Source organism: Choristoneura fumiferana, chromosome 2 (assembly GCF_025370935.1).
Source record: "Choristoneura fumiferana chromosome 2, NRCan_CFum_1, whole genome shotgun sequence".
Classification (NCBI taxonomy): Eukaryota; Metazoa; Arthropoda; class Insecta; order Lepidoptera; family Tortricidae; genus Choristoneura; species Choristoneura fumiferana.
Genome location: NC_133473.1, coordinates 9,988,176 through 10,013,293, shown reverse-complemented (window position 1 = coordinate 10,013,293; position 25,118 = coordinate 9,988,176). Strand labels below are relative to the sequence as shown.

The 25,118-nt window shown below is 37.1% G+C and overlaps 1 pseudogene; it reads right to left on the bottom strand.

Annotated features, from left to right (window-relative positions):
* Positions 1-24,756, bottom strand: part of LOC141443001 (uncharacterized) — a 50,306-nt pseudogene extending 25,550 nt beyond the window's left edge.
* Between the last annotated feature and the right edge of the window lie 362 nt (positions 24,757-25,118).

The window sequence follows — 25,118 nt, the reverse complement described above, 5'->3', positions numbered from 1 at the left end:
ATTTGTATGGAGAATTGTACAGCGCCTCTACAAATAATACGGTATTTGTCAACTCCTGAATTTGCCATATCTTAATATTATTATGAAATATAGATATACAGACAGTGTTTAGCGAAGAGAAAACTTAAATCGGTTGAAAATTGCATTTATAGTAAGTTTTTGAAAAATCTATATACCTGTCTCTTTCTCTAACGCTTTCTCTATGCAGCAAGTATGGCGCTACTTGCGTGTGACGTCACATGCCAGTATGTTTTCTCTGTCTAATCTTGAATTTCAAACCCTCATAACTTTGTTATTTGTAAAGGTAGCTTAAAAATTGTTTCTCTTTCGATAACAAGCATTGTGTAGTTTTAACTTATAAAACATATACAAAATAGTCTAATACCATATTTACGCCGTTGCTATTGAGTACGGTCACTGTAAACTCATGGTAGTGGTACTGCTCTAGGAAAGAAAAACCGGTCAAGAGCATGTCTGCACCCCAGGATAGGGTCCTAGCCATTACGAAAAAATCAAATAATATTTTTCTAAGGATTTCGTATTGTGTAGTGAATTAAAGCTGCTATTTACTCTTAAACTACTTACTAATAATTCTCAAAAAATTTAACCGCTATATTTTTTCTTGTAAATTTGATATATTTACTACCATTCTGAATTTTTTCAACTTTTTCCACCCAACAGCTTAGATTTTAGAGGGGGGGGGGGGGGGGGGTGGGGGCTCGATTTCAATGAAAATTTGCACTTTAAAGTTGAATATTTCGCAAACAGATCATTGAATAGAAAAATTATCCAACGATACCGCACAATATAGGGTTAGTCGAGAAAAAAAATCACCCCCACTTTACGTCTATGGAAGGTACCTAAAAAAAATGATTACTTTTTTTTATTGTACCACTTTGTCGCGTGACTGATATGTATATTCATGTCAAATTACAGCTTTCTACTACTAACGGTCTCTGAGCTAACCGCGGACAGACGACAGACAGACGACAGACATGGCGAAACTATAAGGGTTATCCTAGTTGACTACGGAACCCTAAAAACAAGCTGTCTTCTATTTAAACAACTTGTAAAATTATTTCCACTTACTCTTTTATTGGTACCATGCCAACATCTGAAACAAAGAAACAGAGATTATTAGTGATTTATAGTATAAATAGAGAATGCCCTCACTTAATTATACCTTGCTGATAGTCATACTCGTACCTATTAGAATTTCGGAGTAATTAAGTCCCTATTAATTAAATAAGTTCTAACCAACCAACTCAATTCCTGGATTTTAATTAAATAAAGACTAACAGCCTTATCATAAAAAATCCTTATTGAGGTTTGATCGGTCTGTTACTTAGCAGACTGATTAAGCTTGTTAGATGGTTATCAAGAAGTATGATTCATAAACGCTTGCTAGCAGTCTGCTAGTTGTTGAGCTGCTGATAGACGGATTAGACGCGTTATGTTGGCCACCTTGACAAATCAAAGACAAAAAATGGCCTAATCGATAATTAAAAAAAAAAATTGACAGCAGTGACAGCAAATTACAGAAAAAAAATAAAAGCGAGATGTTTTTTGTTTTCCCGCCATTTCCGATCCGCATGTTTATGTTGTGCAAAAAGCCATAATTATGTTATCATCCTTATTTTATTTTCATATTTATTGTTAATTATTGTTGCTAATTTAGAGGATTTTTAAATACAAATTCCTGAAAATAAATTTTCCTGTTTTTTTTTTATATCTGCGTAGCCTGCTCACTATAAATATCTTCGGTACCTATGGTTTTTTGCTCTAGTCAAAATCAGCTGTTCAAACTTGTGGCGGCCATTTTGTGACTTAGCAGAGAGATAAAGGAGGGTCTACGGTCCTCTAACTTTAGCAGAGCCTTGATCAACTGATTAGCGCTAACAGACGTTTATGAATCATGTTTTTTAGCATCGGGCCTTCAAGGAGCCTTCAAGGAGGCTCTAACTTTTTATGAATAAGGCTGTAAGTATCTGTATCCGTACGAGAGTAAAAAACAACAAAATTTAGGAATATTGTCTTGAGCTTTGGACTTTAGGCGTAACTGGAAATTTGCGTAATATCTTTGACAGATACCGGCAACGAAGCAGCATTTACCCACGCACTTTCACGATTAATTCACAAACAAAAATCGGTGCCACAATCACACCCGCCTCCGTAGCAAGTGATGTCGTAACATCTGTGAAATTTTGATTAATTAGCATATTGGTATTTGTGGGTTCATTGTTACAAAAATAATAGAGTTGGGTGTCAATTGCGAAACGATTAATACCATTTACATGGACACATTTATCATTAGCAGCGGCTAACGATGTATGATCGATATCTCTATCTATCGTAGCTGCAAAAAGCTATGTGTTGGTAAATGTTTACTTTGATTATCAATCAATGGGTGGCAAGGTGAACGCAATGTTGAAATTGAAGTTTTATATAGTTTTATTAACAAATGCAAGGGTGTGAAAATTATCACACAAAGTAAAGACAAAAAAAAACATGTCGACAAGTTAATCTTTACATTAATAAAAAAACCGGCCCAATGCGAGCGGGACTCGTGCATAGGAGGTTCCGTACATTTTTTTAGGAATTTATGAATATCCCAGTGTTAGCATAGCGCCTCTCCTAAGCAAAATGTACCTATGCAGTTCAGGTTATGGTTACTGACCTATCTAGATAGATAGACATAAAAAGTTACGATTTTCAGATTTTTTCCTATTAGTTGTGCAATAATAGCTACTGAGTTTTCAGCTGGAAGTAAGTATTCTATCCAAGAAAATCACAACATACTCGTATCAGTGAAAACTGCAAATAGGTACCCGGTTTAATCTGTTCCCGAGATTAGCGCGAACAAATGCACATACAAACACATAAATATTGCGCTCTATCGTTCTACATATTGGGTTCTACATTTGCTTTTTCTCAAATATTTTTAATGTACAGACATTGACCGGTATACCTACAACCTATAACTATAGATAGTGCGGTACATAATTTACTACTTAAATACTACAATACAATCCTACCACAATATTTTTACCGATAACAACGTCTTGATTTCCGAATTCTAAATAACAAACGATAGTGGCAAAATGCACCTTCCGCGACGCTGGTGAATTTACTGAATCACGTCTTTGGTTTCGAAACGTGACGCGACGGTCGGTGCCACCCGCTTACGTCCAAATATTGGTTGCTTTTAGGTTCCGCTTTAAACAAAAACTAATTTTATTGACCGGATTTAACTAACTCAACCAGTTTTTTCGATTAAAAAAAAAATCTTTATTCAATAAGACGATGCACAAGAGAGGAAATAGAAAATTACAAAGCAGTCTTTGAAAAAATTTCCTTACGAAGAATAAACGGATTTCTTTACTCAAATAATACCACACCACCAGTTTGGATTTAAAGTGGACACTCTACCATAGAGTAGGTACCTACATAGAGTAGCCAATAAAATCAGAGAGGTCATTGGAAAGTAAAGAATATTGCTTTTCCGTCTTTCTCGACGACCAACATGCTTTTGATAACGTCTAGCATCAGGGACTACTATTCAAAGTAAAAGAAAAATTACCACGTAACATATTATATGCTTCTAAAATCCTACATAGAACAAAGAATTTTTAGAGTCAAAATTTATTATCATTATTTTTAGAGTTAAAATAATGCACACTCAAAGTTTTATGATGTGAAGGCTGCAGTTTTGGATCAGCGCTGTATTTATTGTTCACAACTGACCTGCCATCGACAGACGGCGTACTCACTGCGACATTAGCTGATGAACTGATGATACAGCAGCGTTACACAGTAATAACTAATAAGGACCCAAATAAGGCCTCAGAAGTTTTACAACAACATCTAAACAAATAGACGACTGGATGAGAAGATGGCGCATCAAAGCAAGCTCCAGTAAATCAACTCATGTGACATTTTCTTTGCCCAGAGAAGATTGTGCACCAGTAAAACTTGGAGATGACATACTGCCCCATAGTGACTCGGCAAAATACCCTGGCATACATCTCGACCTAAAACAAATATGGAGAACTCGCATAATGAAGAAAGAGATGAACTGAATCATCGCTTTAGCAGTTCAATCGGGCTGATCAGCAGACAGTCCAACTCCCAACTATCATTACTTAGGCCACATTTAAAGTTTTGCACTCCTGGCCACTCGTTAACATTTGAATTTAGAACTTTGTCATTTTAAAAAATTTAGCTCATTGTTTATGGGATTAAATAATAGTTGGCAAGGAATTGATCATAATTTGTTTTTTCTGACGGTTTAAAGTGACAAATTTGCACTAAAAATGGAATTGACGCGTAAAGTCTATGGAACAATGATTTTTTACGATTTTTTAAAGTTCTCTTTCTGCGCAAGACTGTAGTGCTCGCCTTCAAAATGCTTTTGGCATGAAGCACCACATTTGAGCACTGTAAGACGACGGAATAAATTGAGAAAGGAAATTGAGAAAGGCCGGGTTTCTCTCTATGACATTTCTCGTGAAGGTCGGCCGTCTACCACGGGCACTGAAGAAAACGTGGCTGCTATCAGGCGACTAGTAGAATAAAACCGACGAGTCACCATGACGAAATTCATGGACATTAGGGATTGGTATAAGTCAAATAAAACAGATTTTGCAAGATTATTTAAAAGTCAGGAAGTTCTGCTCTCAATGGATTCCCCATGAACTGAAATCAACTCAGAAACAGGCCCGTGTCGTTTAGTGCCAAGAAATGCTGCGGAAATATAACGACGAACGTTCAAACGCTGTATATAATCGAAAAACACTCATGTCATGTTCATAATATGAAGCAAATTAATATACAGGTTGATTTTATTTTAAGAGCATATTTATACACAATGTTATTTATGTCATGATGTTTACTACGCATGTAGATTTGATTTGATGGACTACTTTTATACGTGATGTTATGCGATCACTATAAGTAGCTTTTGAGGGTCCTTGCTTCTATTAGAGGATGGCTTTCCTGACGGTAAAGTTATAGACTCACGTCTGACTTTGAGCTTGAGGCGTGACTGCGACGCGAGGTAATGCACCAGCTCGCCGTGCACTGCATCATCGACACGGTATCCGTTGACGCTAACCAACTGGTCACCAACCTGTAATTAACACAATAATGAGAGAATATAGTTAGTTAAATTTGATCATTTAACGTGGTACGAAATACCACATTTTTCTTGAGCTTCTGTGTTTCATTAATGAGAATCCAAACTCTGAAATTACAAAATTGCTAACAATCGTTTAAAAAAACAATTTAACAGAAATTCATCCTTCTGTAAACTTGCTTAAAAATTCAACATATAGTTACAACCGATGATAAATAATACTACCTACGCTATTAACTGAGCTAAATGCAGATTACTACTATTTGTTCTTAGAGCTTATTTATATTAAGTATTTATTAAAAACAATTGTAACTGATCTTTTCTATTATCGAAACCGCATTCCTTGAAACAATAAGTCATGGAAGTCGGAAAAGTAAATGCTCAACGACCCCCCGTTGCATTACAATAATATAAATTATGTATTTCTCAGATGTCGAAATAACAATGGAGCATAAAGTTATTAGCTGGGCTAGTGTTGCAACACGGCGGCAGTTCGCACTCCACGCGGCTCAACGTAGGTAGATGGAGCTAAGTGAAAAATTTATTCACATAATTCAAGTTTAAATCGCAAAGATTTTGAGACACCGCGAGTAAGACATTTCTAAAATTATTTAACTCTCACCAGCGAAAAAAAACGTATTACACACTTAGTTATCCAACACAAAAGGAATAAGAAAGTTCCAAAATATAATTGCTATTAAACCAAGTATTCATTCGACACATAAATCGTCGTTAAATTCATAGGTAGGTACGACTTCATTTTGCGCGTCATTCCTATGAAAAACAACATGCATAGCGTGGCCTACTTTCCTTGGCCGTCAGAAATCGACAAGTTGATGTTTTCTCGAAGGGATTATAATAGGTACCTACCAACTACCAGTCATTAATTTCTTTCCACAGACCGGTCGGTTTCACTCCAGTACTTCTAGTTGCCGCTTGCGAAATTGCAATTGTTGAAGGTTGATGTTTACATTAAAACCAAACCTTATCTATTCGGGATATCTTTGATTTTACTTGATTCACGGAAAGCGTTTATAGTAGAGTAGATTTGAAAGACTAGGTGGGTTTGGTGCACCAAAACCCATACGTATCGTACAGACGCAGTGCCTTGGTAGCGAAGGAGCAAGGTAAGAGCTTAGTTTAATGATATGGACCTCCGCATAGTAAGCCTGAATCAATTAATTGTTTTAAAAAAGTGACGTCATTGCGTACGCATGTTGCGCACGCGTCGCGGAGCGGCGTTGTCTGTGACGAACAGCACTTTCTTCACGTTCGTCGCGGCCGGCGGCAAAAGAAGCCGGACAGGTCGCCTCGTGCCCCACATATCGGACAACTTTCGATTGGACTTTCGTTAAAATTCGACTTTTTTTGCGAGATACCCGAGGACCACCAGACTCGCCGTCGCCTGGCCCTCGAAATTTACTTTCATTATAACATTCACGTAATAGTAATTTTGCGATGCATATGATTTTAAAAGAAGCCGCCATATTTATACGCATGCCAAAATAATCATCGAGTCAACGTTAAAATTCACCGTGACTCGACAAGTAAATTTCACTCCTTATTTACTTAACATGAAACGCGTTTTTTACTTTAAGTGTACGTATCCTAAATGTATAATGTCTTTCAGAGAAAGAAGGGTTACAATTGGATAAAAAGTTAATTAGACGCAGAGGTTTCACAGAGTAATTATAGGCAAGGCGAAGATACAGGTAGGGGTATGATAATATTCTCCGATACGATCTTAACTCTTTAATAGGTGTACGACATGATCGATTGCACTTCATCCCATGAGATAACATGACAGCTGAGTTTAATTAATTTCGTTCGGTTTCGTTATGGTAGATATGTTCGCTTTAATGTATACTGAACGTGTAAAACTTTCATCTATCAGCTGAGCACACATGTGATTGTTTCAAGCTAACAATCAACCGTCGACGTCGCGGCGTGACTCATTCTGCGATAAAATGTGTTTTTATGGAACCTGTAGTTTATTGCATTCGTTCAAGCACTTGCTAAAACAATCATGACGCACTCATCACACACAGAACAGTTATTTATCAGATAAGGTACGATCACAGACATACATACTTATTTAACTGACCTAACCGATGTACGAGAAATTGAGAGTTCTATGACTGTGAAATTGACTACGGCCATGTCCATCTCTCAACAATTCATTTTAGGTCCTTTGCTCCTCAATAATGCGCATTCACACGATATCTACGAGGAAGCGGATCGACGTGCGAAGAAAACCACTAACATTATTTTCTTATGTACCCTATAGTCTATTCAGGATAACATTGGACTCTAGAAGGTCACAGAAGCAGGGGTTCTAAACATTATTTGTGAAGTCGTACCTAATAATGATGATGATGATGATGAATAAAAGAAGTAATAAGATGAAGTCATAATTTTATTTACTTTGTAAGTAACTAGATTAATGAAATGAACTTACAAAATAGCACAATATTAACCCGTAATTTGCTACATCATATCAATTCGATTAATATTAATAATGTATAGAATATTTCTTGAGTTAACAATATTATAAACGTCCCGTTTCTTGCAGAATGTTCTTTACCTCTGCCTCTTTAGGTATTTTTTAGGAAGATGTTTCTGTTAATAACAAAATAGGAAAAGCTTTTTTATTGTTTTTAAATTATAATATGAAAAATAGTAAAGTTAATCTCAATAATATTAATTATAATTGCGAAAGTTTGTAAGTCTGTATGTTTTTTGTTACCTACCACTTCATGTCTTAACCGCTGAACCGATTTAGGTGGAATTCGGTTTACACATAGTAAAAGTCCCGGGGAAGGACATAGAATAGTTTTTATCTCCGAACATTGCATAGTTTTCGCGGGATAGCAATAAACGAATTCTACTTGAACGGAGTCGCGGGCAGCAGTTAGTTAATGAATAATTGAAACTAATATTGACGTCTTCGATATTATAATTAGAATTAAGTTTGGACCGTATACTAAAATAATGAAATTTATTAAAATGACTTCCTAAAGCGTGCATTATAAAAAGCCTATTTTCCTTCTGTCCATTCCTATATTGAACAGACTGTAGTTTAGTGCTATTGGTGGATTCTTCGTCGCATGTATCTGTTAGGTGTGCAGCCTAATTCAGTGGAGCATGCCTTTCATTGACGATACTCACGAAAGCCTCAACGAGATGGTAAGTAAATAAACTTCAATTACTGTGTAAGTAGAATTTTACAAGGTAGTAACACAATTTTTTATTACCACTAGATACTACGAGACCAACCTATTACGGTACAAAAAAATATTCCAGGGCGGAAAAAATAAAAAAATAAAAATATTCGCAGGATCGCGCGGTGGATGCGAAAAGCACGTCACCACATTAATGTTATGGCCAATAATGGTATGAAATTCGATAGCTCTGATTAATAAGCGTTTTTTTAGGGTTCCGGAGCCAAAATGGCAAAAACGGAACCCTTATAGTTTCGCCATGTCTGTCCGTCTGTCTGTCTGTGTCCGTCCGCGGCTTTGCTCAGGGACTATCAATGCTAGAAATCTGTAATTTTGCACGGATATAAAAGTAAACTATGCCGACAAAATAGTACAAATAAAAATTAAAAAAAAAAATTTTTAGGGTACCTCCCATAGACCTAAAGTGGGGATGATTTTTTTTTCTCATTCAACCCTATAGTGTGTAGTATCGTTGGATAGGTCTTTCAAAACCATTAGGGGTTTGCTAAGACGATTTTTCAATTCAGTGATTTTTTTTGCGAAATATTCAACTTTAAAGTGCAAATTTTCAATAAAATCGAGCGTCCCCCCCTCTAAAATCTAAACCGGTGGGTGGAAAAATTTGAAAAAATTCAGGGTGGTAGTAAGTATATCAAACTTTCAAGGAAAACTATAACGGCTAAGTTTGCTTGAGAATTATTAGTAGTTTATGAGTAAATAGTAGCCAAGGTATAAAACATACCTAAACTTGGAAGATTCCGTATAAAATACTGAATAATGTATTACAAAATTTTACTAAATTTTTACTAAATTTTTTCGTAATGGTTACGCAACCCTATTTTGGGCGTGTCTGACACGCTCTTGGCCGGTTTTTTATTTCTTTTTAACTGTTAATTTCATGTGTTTTATGTTATTTTATGTACAGTTGTTAAATAACGATTTAAATTATTTTTTCCTATAATTAAAAAATAGAATAAATTAATAAGCGTTGCCTTTTGAATGCCTTTTGAATTTCTACCTTTTGATACAATCACGACATTAAATGTTATGACCAATAACGGTATGAAATTCAATAGATATGACTAATGAAAGGGAGCGAAAGAAAATTATGACTATTGAAATTACCGTTCACCCGGACAACAGATGTCGCTATTAAAATTATGACCAAAGACAACATGACGAGCAACGTTTATGACCAGATGACAAACAACGGTATGGATAAAGGATAAACCAAATCGAAAGTTTAACTTTATGGGAGTCAATATAGACCCCGAGGTACCTACCTATATAACTTGTTGTATGCAATGAAAAATATGAACATCGCATCCTTTATATCATCGATTATTGTGTATAATTAGAAAATAACTCAATTACTGCAATTAGTTAAAGTTTGATATCATAACCATGAAGCATTTAACAATCCCAATAGGTACAACATTTAGTAACAAAATCATTACACTATCGAAATTGTACAACTGATTGGACGTTAGTAAGCACCTAAAATGAGCTTGTTGACTGAACGGAGGACGGTATTAGCTCTTTTCCATTTTAGCGCATGTTACACAATAAGCATTAGCTGAAAAAGTGTGCACGCGAGGCTGCGCGGCATAGAAAGTCTCCGATCGCATAGAAGAGGTAATTGAATGAGTCACGCACCGGACGCGTATAGGTCCGCCTCACGGGAACACGGGTTACTTCTTAATTGCCATATAATTGCAATACTTTGCGTCTTCCTGCCGTTAGCATACCTCCCCGATTGATTAGAGGCTTTCAGATACTGTCACTTAAATTATCATAACTATTCGTCTTCGAGTTTCTCTTCCTGTTTGAAATAAGTACTGATTGTGTTAAGAAGCCTCCTCTTTACTTTAAACGTATTGCAAAGTAGCTGGAACGATTATTAAATCACATCACTCGAAAATAATAATCGAAATCAGAGAAAATTCTTGTATTACTACAAAATTATCAGTTAAATTTAATTTTTGCATAGGTAAAAAGTAGGGCTGCAATTTTCTATTAAGTACTAATATTATTTCAAATTCTACACAATTTTTCACAGTTATGGTTAAAAAAATTACCTTCTGGTACGTAAATATTATGAGTTATATGGTTCGGTTAGGCACTACAATGCCATTTAGTAATTCGTCACAGACTATGATTCTGCCACGCGTGTAGCTTTCCATTGAACTTGTCGTTGACGCAGAGTCGAAAACAGATACAGTTTGCCCGAACTGTAGACATGTTCATTTCTCAGGATTCTGTGCGATTGTCTCAAAACACTATTGTGTCGTTGAAATAACAACGGATGTACTCGTGGATTTTTCGTAACTCTTTGTTAAGGAAGTAATCGTGTGAAAATTCAGTGTAGCTGAGAATTTTGCGGATTATACACTAAAAGTGTCTAATTACTTGGCCTATCCGCGACTATTATACGGTCGGAATAAGTAACAATTCACTCGTAAATCTTTTGGCTCACAATTTCACTAAGAAAGTTAGGTGTTGCTGCTGTCTTTTTCAAAATAATAGCATGCAGGTATACTGACTGATATGTATAAAATATGCAAATTAAATTACGTAAAAAATACTCACAAGTCTGGTTAACTCTGGTTTAATGAGCTGAGGGAAGAAGGATATATGGCTCAAAAGTATCTATTTAATAATTTAATATCCGTAGAGTTCCTGAATCCTTGCGCGGATATTCATAAAAACCTTTTTTAATTGCAAACAATCAAATTAACATACATAACATATTACCCGTATCTGAATACACATAACTTCCTTGGCTTATAAATTACTAGCTTTTTCCCGCGGCTCCGCCCGCGTGGTATTCGGTTATCGCGCGCTGTTCCCTCGGGAACTGTGCAGTTTTCCGGATGAAAAGCAGCCTACTCGTATGTCACTCTCGGGCCCATAAACTATCTCTATGCCAAAAATCACGTCGATCCGTCGCTCTGTTACGGCGTGAAAGACGGACAACACACACAAACATACAAACACACTTTCGCATTTATAACATTAGTATAGTATGGATTAATAGTTTTATTGATTGCCCAACTGGAATAAACGTAACTTAGAACAAAGCTTGATTCATTAACTATTATAAACTTATTAAATAAGTAACGTAGGTATCTAGCACAAAACGCAACAAATGACCTTGCAGTAGTAACATACAATGCAATTTGTTTTGACGTTTAACTTGATCATTAACTAAATAATCACTTAAGGCAAACAGCCGCTCCAGACACAATCCGGTTACCTCATAAATCACCGATGACTCGCAATTCACAGCTCAGCTTCACAATCAACCTAACGAAGTATTTGACCTAGATGATGACAACGCCGCTCAAGCAGGTACCTATTTCATTGTAGATTGAGCGCTGCCTAAGGAAACTACGTCAGTTACGTGAGCGCGAAAAGAATGGAATGTGTCTTGCGACAAGCAGCCTCGGATGTGGGTAATTGTGTATAGTAGAATAGGTCGTAACATGCGGGCCAGTGAACTAATTGCGAGGCGCAGGTGTTCGCAGGCTTGAGGCTCCGCGCAGGGCTCGTGGGAACCAGCGAAACTAGAAAAAGCGTCAACAGACTTAATCTCTCCCTTTGCCCATGCAACTGTACCTAGCAAACACAAAAATCAAACAATGACATAATGGCTACATTGCTCAATGACCGTAGGTACAAAAACTTTTTATAGATTTTTGAAGACAATAACCACAAGCGAAGCTGATGGGAAAAATATTATTAGAAAATGGCAATTCAATTAATGTAATGATGCATTTGAAACTACTAATTGAGAGTCATTGTGGTGATGCAAAAAAGTGCCTACATTATATAGTAGGTATGTACATAATTCTGCCGCATGCTTTTTGCTAGCTGTATCCACATAACACATTATGAGTAGATTTCACATGCGATATCAGCATTGTCCCTATCCTGTGCAATATTAAGCACCATATAATTGTTAAAAGGTTATGCAGTAAATAAGTAACATGATATAATAAGTTGAAGCTATCATGACTTGTGATTATTTACACCAATTGATTGATCTAAGTCCCAAACTGAACAAAGCTACCTACTAATAATTAAATTTGTATTATTAAATATGTATCATTACCTATAGTAATACATTGCATGCAGGTTCGCACTAGCAAACCATTGGCGGTCATCAAACAGTTGGATTTAAATTCTGAGATTTAACAAAAAAAAAAATCGTGGGTCTAATTAACGTTCGATATTATGACTAACCGAAATTATAAAAAATATAACGAATCGAAATTATACCGATTTTCGAAAAATCTATAATACATCTGTCTCTCTCTTAAAAGCTTTTTGTCACACATTATTATTTATTTCTGTTTCTCTATCTAATTTAAGTAAGTATATGTAAATAAGTAGTTTTTTTTTTCTGTACGATATCACACGATGTAATTGTCAAGTCTTAATTTATAAAATAAAAGAAAAAGTCCAATACTGTATTACCGACCTATTGACGCGCTCAATTAGGTACGCTTGCGCATGATTGATCCTACTTATATCTCCTTACCTTCAACCCTTGAAGATGTGCTTCGGAGTTAAATTCCACTTTAGAGACGAAGAATCCCGTGGCGTACTCGCGGCCGCCGCGCAGGGAGAAGCCGAAGGCGGGCGAGGCGCGGCGCGGGCGCAGCAGCCGCAACACGCGCACGCGCCGGTCGCCAGCCGTCGCGCGGGAGCCCGACGTCGTCGATGCCGTCGACGCAGCATACATTCTTGCTCTGGAAAACACATACGGATTAAGTTTAAGGGAATCTATAGGTCACGTCACGACACACAACTAGTATAGGTAATAGGAGGAATGGAATATCTATTATCATAGGTATCGTGTGTCTTCCCTTCTACGATCGGTGTAGCTGACTTTTCGCCTCTCCTGCTATTAAAGCTCTAGTTAGCACCGAATACGACTTTGTCTCGTTCAGTGTCGAAACTTTTGGTCCGTGGAGTTCAACTGCATTGAAGCTTTACATAGAGGTTAGTAGACGTCACATCACAAGGCACCGAAGGGCTGTCGGCTTCCTCGGGCAAAGAATTGGCTTAGCTGTTCAAAGAGAAAACGCTGCCAGCATCTTCGAAACTTTTTTAATTGACAGTCGAGTGAAAAATATGGACTTAAATATTTAACCCTACACAGAATTTTATTCCAACGTAAAAAATACGACTGCGGCAACATATTTTCAAAAAGCTTCGAATAGGTGCATATTTTTGCAGTTAACTGTATCTACTTTGTAGTTTAAGTTAGTGTTATTGCTGATTTTCTGATATTAAATAAATAAACAATGGTTAAGGCTGTCCATATAAACATACTTACCTATTTATTTTCCGCTGCGTTGAAAATAAGACTTTCCATTTACCAGTCAAAATTCCCGTAAAATTTTCAGGGTGCAGTAGGTACAAAAACAGTGTTTAAGTTTTAATTTATGAGCTATGAAGTTTAAATCACAAGGAAAGGTAGTCGTATTGGAGTAAAAGATAATGAAAAATATTTTATTCACACACTATTTAAAACACTTTGCTTTTTTTGTTAGGTAGATATCAATGTTGAATATACTCCTGAGCACTTTAGAACGACAAGCTACACATCTATTTGTAAACCAAAATTCAACCAAAAAGAAAATAGAACCGACTACAAAAAAACCATGAAAATACTTTTCAACCAGGGTGAAGTCGGTGCCTCAGCACGAGCCAGCAGAAGTGATTGAAGCCAAATATACTCGTATAGTTGTAGGTGGTTTTTCTTTTGTCAATATCAAGAGCTAGCCATTAATCATTAAAAACCAAAGGTTCAAATCTCGGCCAGGTGTGACTTAACTAATATTTTTTATAATATATTTAGTTACTTTAAGTTTTGCTTTTAAAGTTTATTTAATACTAGCTTAGATTCAAGCTATCTGTATACCAAATTTCATCTAAATCGGCTCAGTGGTTTAGGCGTGATGAAGTAACAAACAAACAGACTTACAAACTTTCGCATTTAAATTCGTAGGAAGTAATATTAAAAATCCGAGTAAGCTAATAATACTACTAATACCCACATAATAATTACGCAATACTAGGTAAGTACCTTCTAAACTTCTCAATCCTATCGAAAAGAAAATATAATAAAAAATAATTTGCCAATTGACTGCACGTGGAATTTAGGTATACGAGTATAATGTTACATGCTAAAACTATCGCTGTCTTTAATGAATTGAATGTATTTATCCGGATTAACCTAAAACAAGAAGCCGAGGAAATGGCTGACTATTAAACTGTTCACGTGCCGCTAATGCTATTGATAAAATACTGACTGTGCCAACAACTTGTGGTTTCCGGGCTAAAATACATCTAAAACCAACGGTTACTTTTGGATATCCAAGTACCGTAATATTCATTTAATGTAGAGCTAAAATCTGACATTTTCAAACTTTACTTGTTCAAAAGTTATAATTTCCGATACAAGAAACAGCGACTACTTACTTAGCTGTAAAAAGAACTCAGCCAAGTACTAAGCTCAGTTTAGCAGTGTCAAACCTACCTACATAGGTATAGTAGGTACTATATAACCATCCTTGAATCAGATTCAACGACATTCAATCGATATTTTTTCATTTCGTAATCTATTTTGCTGAAAAAAAAAATGTTGTTTGTTGTGTTATTTATTTTGTAGTTTATAATATACATTGGTATGAAATCTTTAGAGACGCGTTATTCGTTATTTCCCTTGACATTATAAGGTTCCATCTACTAATACTAGGAGGCAAAGGCGTACCTACCTTCTAAAGGTCGTTCTAAATGTTAAGGTATTTGATACGAGCAACTGAGATTATTTTCAATAAAAAACATCAATCGAATTCATAACCTCCTTTTTTGAAGTCTGTTAAAATTACATGAAGCTTGACAAATTCTGTAGTAGTAGGTAACTATAGTGGATAACTACTAACTAGTAATAAATAAGAACACGAAAAAATATTTGGTTACCTTCAAGGATAATACGGTATAATTGCAGCACAAAATCCCGACAAAGCCAGTTTGTGCCATTTTCTCTGTCGTTTGTCAAAGGTGCAAGGATGGCAGGTCGGGGCAAGGGGTGGGGCGGGCAGGGCAATAGTGCAGCCTCCTCGGGCTGAGTACAATGACCTCGCACTGCGCCTGCTCAGCCTCCCGGTACGACTTGCTTCGCTACTAATGCATACCGTAACTCACACCATCTCATTGACACGTTGCTAAACACTGAATTAGCCACAATTAACTTGGACGCGGAACGAAAACGCGCAAAGACTGATGACCGCTTAAACCTTTCCCATTCTATACTCGTTACGTAAATAAATACCGGTTAGCCGCAAAAGATACCGCAGTGCAATTAAATCGATAATGGAATTAACCATAATTTTGCCACATTACTCAGATGTAAGTATGCATATATAAATAGATTTGAAGTATGTAGGTACTCAATGGAAGTGAAAGTAATAAACTTGTTTGTAGTTATAAAAGTAGCCTTCTAACACAATGTTTATTGCGTAATGCCTAATACGTAAGTTCAGCACTAGCATTCCCTATTCCAGAAACGTGACCTGAGAAATAGTAATTTTAAATCTGGTTGAAGAATCTACAGTACAACAGATCGGAGGTTCTGGGTTTGCATAACTGATGAAAAATGGCCGCATTGAACTAGATTTTAAAACAGATGAACGGCTCTATTGTTCTTTGTGTTGATGACGGCCTAGAGGTGTCATAGATTAGTGAGGTCATCACTGCACGAATCCACGAGATCAACACTTCAATTGGATCCGGGTACTTAACAGAAGTTTGTAATTTTGTTTCAATTTGCAGAAGCACGAAAAGATTGAACTTGATAAATCACCTATCCCGGCTAGGTACTGAAAGTTTTAAATCAGGGATGGATTAGAATAGAGCCGAGTTATATAATAATAATAATATAGAAGTTAAAGTGCGATATTGAAGCAGCGCTGGCGCGGGTGGCATACCTAACGCCGGTCGCGGGCGCAGGTGGCGGGGGCGCTCAACCATGAATCCCGCGGCCCGACTAACAACTGTTCCCCTGTTTTTTTCCTCAGTCTAGTCGAGAGCAATGGCCTCGGTCAAACCGTCGACTAAAACTGCTAAAACTCATTCTTTGTGATATTGTTCTAATCCTGTGTCGGCCAGTTTGAGGCAATAAAAAAACCTGTTTTCGCTGTTCGAGGAAACGCTTAAGGTTTTTTGTCGCTTTTCTCAAGATAATACTTGGAGATAAGAAACTACGAGGATGTTGTTCAAAAATTTTATAACAAAAAATTGAACCGACTACAAAAAAACCATGAAAATATTTTTCTACCAGTCTGAAGTCGGTCGGTGCCTCAGCACGAGCCAGCAGGAGTGATTGAAGCCCAATATAAAGTGCGTAAGTGAGGTTGATGACTATAGGTCCACTCCTGCTGGCTGGTGCTGAGGCAGATCAATTGGCTTTAGTTGCATATCACTTCGATAAAATAGTTCAATATTGCTAAGGAACAAAGCCAAAACTTAGGGTGACTGTTTATTGTAGGGAGCTCAGGGATATTTAATTTCCGGTTAAACCCGGGAAGCCTGGTACCACGCACGTATCAAGGGATTTGATTACATCATTCCCCTATACTGAAGCCAGAAATATTACCACTGCAATGCAACCGTTAAACATACTATCGATCCAATACGAAACGATAACAGACTTGTTTGAAAGCCACTATTAGAATGCGTGTAAAATTTATAATAGCTTTCCATTTAGGGTCAAGTAGACAATATTTGAACATTTGCATTAGTTTCGTACCTACCTAGATATTCGAATTCTTTGGTGTATCTATCGAACCAAGCCATCGAACGAAGCGAGCTACGAGATAACAAATGTATGCCGTAAAACAACAACCGGTGGATAAACCGGCCCGGTCGACTCCTCGCCAATTAACTGACACCGACCTCGGGCCGCGGCCGGCCGGCCGCATGCCTGCCCGTGTCTGATACTATTCATAGATACTAACTTATCCTAGAATGCCTGACCTGTGCCTAACGCCTGGCCGGCGGCCACCTGGCCCGGCAGGTTTGTTAGCAACCAACAAAATATGCCAGTGCCACTCACCCTTACCTTTTGTAATTACTTTGTTGTGTCAACTGAAGCTGTTGCTTGTGCGACTTATTAGATAAATTCCAACGTCAAATTCTGAACAGCTACCAATGCAGCTACTTACTCAAGAACTTCTTTTTCAGTGTTATAGGTTATGATTGGTTATTTGGAGTATTTTTGTATTTTTTATTTCAACTCCAAATTTTGTACTTTTACGCTCATCTCGTAAAACATAAAACCATATCGAAAATACAAACTGAGACATGGATGCACAGAAAAAAACAGAAAAAGATACCAGCGCTGGGAATCGAACCCAGGTCCTCAGCAATCCGTGCTGCGTGCCATACCCCTACACTACCACTAATAGAAATAGAAATAAACTTTATTTTACTGGACAGGAGTACAGACAAAAGTAGTAGTAGTAGTAGTGCTGCTGCTTAAGTAGCGAAGTAGAAATAAGCAACCTGAGATATGTGTGCATAGGAGAAATTCGTGTCTGTGCTCCTGTCTAGTGGTTGTAGGGGTATGGCACGCAGCACGGAATGCTAAGGACCTGGGTTCGATTCCCAGCGCTGGTCTCTTTTTCTGGTTTCTCTGTCCATCCATGTCTCAGGTTGTATTTTCGAGATGTTATAGGTTAGTCGTACAAAGTCACATAAATCCAGAAAATTGACATCTAAACATTTAAGTAGCAATTTATTTTGAAAATGCTTCAACATATATCTCTCTCGTCTATGGGAGGTACCCTAAAAAAAAATATTTTTTATTGTACCATTATCGTGACCATCGGTCTGGATGCATGCGGCAGACATGTCCAGCCCAGTCCCACTTCAGCTTAGCGGTCTTGACACCCACATAGGTTATACGGGTTTTGGAGCGCAGTGCCGTGTTTTTGATTCGATCAGTTCTTCGAACACCCAGAATACTGCGCTCCATTGCTCGTTGAAAAACCTTGAGCTTGGACTTTTGAGCTTCAGTCAATGACCAAGTTTGGGCGCCGTAGGTTAAAATGGGAAGAATTCACATGTCGACGAGTTTGCGCTTAAGTGACAGAGGAAGGTTGCCCTTCATTAGCGTCTTCATGGACCAGAAGCTCTTCCAGGCATTATCGATACGCCTATCGATTTCTCTCGACTGCCTGTTTTCGAAGGATTGCTACATGGCCCAAGTAGATATACTCGTCGACGTACTGTGTATATCTTGCCGATCTACTGTAACTCTACGTTTCACGCTATTGGTCATATATATGGTGGTATTGGTTTTGGTTGTTACCTAATGGGTTCCGAAGGATGGTCAAAGGAGCAGAGGCAGACCCAAGAGGAGATGGCGGGACGACCTGAGCGCTTTTCAGCTCGATTGGCAGGTTCATGCTCATGATAGGGAAGAGTGGCGAAAGAAAGGGAAGGCTTTTGCCCAGCAGTGGGACATATTACAGCCTACATAAAAAAAAAATGTACCATTTTGTCGGCATAGTTTACATATATATCCGTGCAAAATTACAGCTTTCTAACATTGATAGTCCCTGAGCAAAGCCGCGGACGGATAGACAGACAGACATGGCGACACTATAAGGGTTCCGTTTTTGCCATTTTGGCTCCGGAACCCTAAAAATGGTGTGTAACTCTTACTTACTTTAAGTAAAAAGTTGGCTTGTGTATGAAAAGGGAACTGTTACACTGACGAAACGTTATTCGTTTAATAGTTTTTTCACCAAGTGAAAGATTTGACAAATGATAAATTTTCCAAACGTTTTGTGTCATTATGATATTCTGCTATATAATAATTCATCGAATCAGGCGTTACTTTGCGGAGGTCCATATCAATGAACTAAAATAATTTCCTTGCTCACCCGCGACCTTACGATAGCTAAGCTTATGCAAAATATGCGTGTTCATGCAGTTCCTCCACCTCCACACTGTAAGAACAAACACAAATCACACAAACCCATCTATCACCACCACCACACTACACTGACGCGTTTCGAACTCAACCAGAGCTCATCTTCAGAGTGACACAACCGTACACCATGCTACCAGTTGTTAGTCAAGTGATATTCGGCCAAACGAATTTCTGCCTTCGGTGCATAACGTGGTAAAGTCATAACTATCGTGGTGATACCTCGCAAAGACCACAACAATGAGCAGTTTACCCCATATTGCAGTTCCCAGCTATAAGTAGAAACTAAGCTTTTGTAATAGAAAACGAAGTGGATACCGCATCTTGCGCTTGCGCAATCGGACACATCTTGCACCTGCCGTGGCGGCCGGCGGCGGGCGGCTCCTCCGCTATTTGCAATTTTACACGAGAATACGACCCTAATCATCAAAACATGCAAACAAATACCTATGGGATACACTAAAACGATTTATAAACTATAGCAGACTTCCAATAGCGTGCAGAAACTTTCACTCCGCGAAATTCAATTTAACATTACAGTCGCTGAGCTTAGATGCAATACTAAATGAACATGTCAATTACCTATTAATAATGATTAAATGTTCACCGCGTAGCTTCAGTTACTATGAGAAATCATTGAAAGACTTGAAGTAAAATCAAGAAATAATTAAATAAGTACCTATACGTCGCAATCAGGCATAGAAAGGCCCGAAAGAAATCGATAGAAAAAAACCTGGAAACTCCATGAATGGATGGAAAGTGAGTAGACAGCCGAGAACAAGACGGTCGTTGCAGTAGTTTCTCGAGTCGTTCACACGCTCCCATGTATCACTGATTTTACCCATTTTATTATACCACACACAATACTTAAAGTTTCACAGAAGGTCGTTTAAGGCGCTTATACAGAATGTTTTTGTGTGTGTTCAAAATGAGTGTTTCTAGCTCAGTTAAGAAAAATAATATAATTAATACACTCACTTAATTTCTTAATTTACTCCATCTGAAAGTATGGACACCTTAAATAGGACTTATTAAAAATCTAGATTGGCCGTCATTAACTTTTCTATCTACCATGTAAAAAAATTGCCTGTAAATATTACGAGTAGGTCTATATTTAAAGATAATAAAATAGAAGAAAAATGTACTGCAAAATAAATGAAGACCCATATTAATACCTACTGTGAGAAATGCAGTAAACAGCGTACTTGAAATGAGAGGGTCGGCCAGGCAGGATGCGAGACTGGTTTTCTTGTTTCTACTTAACTACTGCCTAACTGTCATTATCCTGTGGAAGAGGAAACATCTGATAGCAGCGTTTCATAGCCAAAGCCAAATCCCACTAATATCATAAATGCAAAAGATTGTGATTATGTTGTGTGTTTGTTACTCCTTCAAGCTAAAACAGCTGATCGGATTTGTATGAATTTTGGTACGTGTACAGGTGGACATCTGGAATAACACATAGGCAACTTTTAATTCCGATATTCCCACGGGATCGGGATAAAATCTTAAAATCTCAACCGCTAAGATTAGAAACATGAAATATAGCGCGGGTGAAATCCGGAATTTTCATTCAAATGACGACCGGGTGGCCAAGTGGTTAGAAAACCTGACTACGAAGCTTGAGGTCCCGGGTTCGATTCCCGACCGGGGCAGATATTTGTATGAAAAGTACGAATGTTTGTTCTCGGATTTTGGATGTTTAATATGTATTTATCTATATAGGTATCTATGTTTATCCGTTGCCTAGTTAGTATCCATAGTACAAGCTTTGCTTAGTTTGAGACTAGGGCAATTGGTGTCAAATGTCCCATGATATTTATTATTTTATTTATACATTTGTTTAAATATTGGATCTCGTGGTTTACGCGTGCGAAGCCGCAGGTAAGCACTAGTAAACAATAAATGTAAGATGTAGGTAAGCTAAATATTTGAGTTGAATTTTCTATATTTTTCTATATCTTGGAGTGAAATTACCTTACGTTTATTGCTTACACGTGTAACAAGACTGTGCAATCTAAAAACCAAAGAGAACCTGCGAAGGTCCTGCGTATCGATGTTTCTCGTTTCTCGTAGGTACGTAATTTAACGTATCATACCTTGTTTAATGCTGTTAACATAAAAATAAAATGTTTCAATTCAGAAAATTCTAGGTTTGAGATTGTAATTAGCGAGCTACTAAGCTATGTAAGTCGACATTAATATAAGCTAACCAACGAAAGTTGGAAATCCCCCGACTTTGTCACTTCAAAGTTCAATATTTCAAAAATGGCTCAACCGATTTTGATGAAACATGTCTAAGAACCATCGCTAGAAAACCCACTTTCCAATAATAAAAACCACATCGAAATCGGTCCACCCATTTAAGAGCTACGGTGCCATAGACAGACAGACAGACACACGTAGTGGTCAAACTTATAACACCCCTCTTTTTGCGTCGGGTGTTAAAAATAAGAACTACCCCTGAATTAACAACGCGTTGAAGACCTGATGACAATGTAGATCATCGAAACTTGAAGAATCAAATTCTACCAAATATTTATAAATTTTTGGAATATCATCTTCCCTATCAAATAAGTCTATTGATTTAAGTAAGTTTATTGATTCGTTAATCAATAAACTAAGCTTATATCGTATTCGCTCCCGTGGAAGAATAAAAAAATGGCTAGTCAGCTCTGAAAATCTTTTTTCAGTGCACATCTTAGATCCTCAAAATATACCTAGTTGAATATGCGTTGTCGGGCGGCCTGTCAGGCTGTCAGTAAAGTTAGAGGTAGGTACTCTTAAACCAGTTAAAGATAACATAATACTTACCTACAATAAATAATCGGCTCTATTTTTCCCATTGAGTAAAAATCCACTATAGTGATCGTTTTGTCTCAAAAATTGATCCTATCAACATAATCGTGACATATTTATCAATGAGGGACATTGTTATTTCGGATCAAGAGATAAAGTCTTCTCAAAGGCAAGATAGACGTAAGAGAACAAAAGTATGAACAGTAATACTCGTAGGTCTTTATCTCAGAAAGTAATCTTTCTAACTATTACTTCTTAAATTACTCAAGGTAGGTAGCAATTTTGGCGTAATTATTATTTACGTTTTTAGGAACTACGGATGATATCTTTCACTTTATGTAACGTTTGGAATGATGAAAAGCACTATGCTTATAAGACGTTGCATGTATGTATGGAATATAATTTTAGAAAATTGTTATAAAATACTTGTTTTATTTTCGGAACAATTACACTATCAACTGAATGTATGTCTTCCGTTACCTACCTACGATTTTGTTTTACATACAATGTTTATACTCGTAAGTACGTTGTTTGTAACCATAATTAAATACAACTGTATAGTTTTTCTTAATATTTCAAAAACTGTTAGGAACATTCCAACAAAAACTAGGTTAGTTAGATAGGTTACTCTTATTCTTAGTATTGTTTCGTAGCCCAACTGCCGACCACGAAACTAGAGTACTTAGTTCCTACCTATCGATGTACATGATATGCGAGAAAACAAAGTGAGAACATCGGTGTAGATAATAGTAGGTACGCTCAAAATAATAAAAGCCTCAGAGGTCATGTTCATTTTAATTGACTAATTTCCACTGTACCTACCTACTGTGAACTTTTGTAATTATACAATTTTTTCTGTCACTGCCAAGTTCAAATACTCCGTATAACGGTATACATAGGTATTAACATTATGGACAGAATATTTGTGGACAGAAATAAACGACTTTGAAGTCACAAAATAAATTACGAGCTAAAACCAAACTTTTCAAACGCCTTATAATGGTCATGACCAAAGTTAATAAGGATCTATTTAAAATTTTAACGTTAAATTTTAACGTTGTGCCAATTATATAACAAATTGTCTAAAAGTATCGCGATTAATACATTAAATAACTAATTAGGTACCGAATAATTCTTTCAAGTTTGTAGTCATATATTTATTGTAATTATTTGTAATGTATAATAATAATGCTTAAATACATAGACAGACACATTTTAAGTAGGTTTAAATAAAAATATATGTTTAAAATCAATATACCTAAATTTAGTCGCATCCGAATATAACGATCTATCAAAAAGTTTGGATTTAACTCATAATTGATATTTTATGACCTAAGTCGTTTACTTCTGACCACAAGCAAGATGACTTTGCTTCATGGCCTGTTTATATACCAGTTATATCTGAGAGTATTTGAACTTGGCAGTGGCAGTAAAATTTATACAGTTGAAATTTTCAGTGAAAATGATTCAATCGAAATGAACATGGTCTGTGTGCACATGAACACGCAAAGGTTTTCATTATTTTGAGTGTAACATCTGCATTGATTTTCTTACTTTGTTTTATTGCATCATCCCAGCCTATATACGTCCCACTGCTGGGCACAGGCCTCCTCTCAGAACAAGAGGGCTTGGGCTATAGTTCCCACGCGGGCCCAGTGCGGATTGGGAACTTCACACGCACCATTGAATTGCTTCGCAGGTTTGTACAGGTTTCCTCACGATGTTTTCCTTCACCGCAAAGCTCGTGGTAAATTTCAAATGTAATCCCGCACATGAATTTGGAAAAACTCAGAGGTGCGAGCCGGGGTTTGAACCCAAGACCCTCTGTTTGAGAGGCGATAGGTCAAACCGCTAGGCCACCACGGCTTATTGCATATCATGTACTTATACAAAATTATAGGTACATAATAAGACAATACACCCACTGCTTCGTGTATAACATGGCAAATCGCTGGGTTGGTTGAACTGAACATAGCTTCTGTTTACCCTAGCAACGGCCTGCGATTTATACCCTCCCGTTAAAATTCACGGAATATTCACTTCTATGCTGGCAATAAGTACTACGCATTTCCAATTTCATTAAAACCAAACAAACACTATTGTTATTAAAACAATTACTTTGTGAATTAAATTCTCTCCTAATCTGTACAGACATATAGATATTTAGAAATTTGGTAGGTAACTATCTAGACAAAACCAAAATATTCGAGTGTATCGTTAATGCGAACCACACCGATAACAACTGAAAAAAACCTTCAATCTACCTCCACGTGTGTAACATCAATATCTTAAGATTATTTACGATCTAATTATAATCAAAATCAAAATAGCAACCTACCTTAATAATTGTTAAAATTCACAACTGTTCCACTGGTGTTCATTATAGGTTGTGCCGATAAGCATCTCTAGTCAACATTTCTTTTCACTGGAAGTACTTTGGCATTCCATCACACTGATTCACTGTACACAGGGTTGACTACAGTCATAAGGGTTAACGTACAAAGGCAGGTGTAAAAGTGTCTCTATAGCACAGGTCGGCGAAGAATCGGAAGGAACGGTCGGAATCGAGTACCGACGTCCGCCCGCGGCGAGCACCCGACGCGAATGGTACTTAAAATAAAAGCAGGCAAAGAAAGTTCGACATCACCACCATAAAGCCTGGCCGATTTAATTCGGCGGCTACTTCGCATAGTGGCGCCTAACTGTATCTCCCTAATGAGTATTAAAATTGAATTCGACTATAAAGCCTTGTCGTTTTAAATATGCGACTAAAATGAGGACAAAACATTTTACTTGCTACCGTGGATACGATATCATCATCATAGGGCGCAAAAAAATTATAATTGTCTTTAATGGGTAAGTTTTTAAACAATTTATTGAATCAGGCGTTACTTTGCGGAGGTCCATATCAATGAACTAAAATAATTTCCTTGCTCACCCGCGACCTTACGATAGC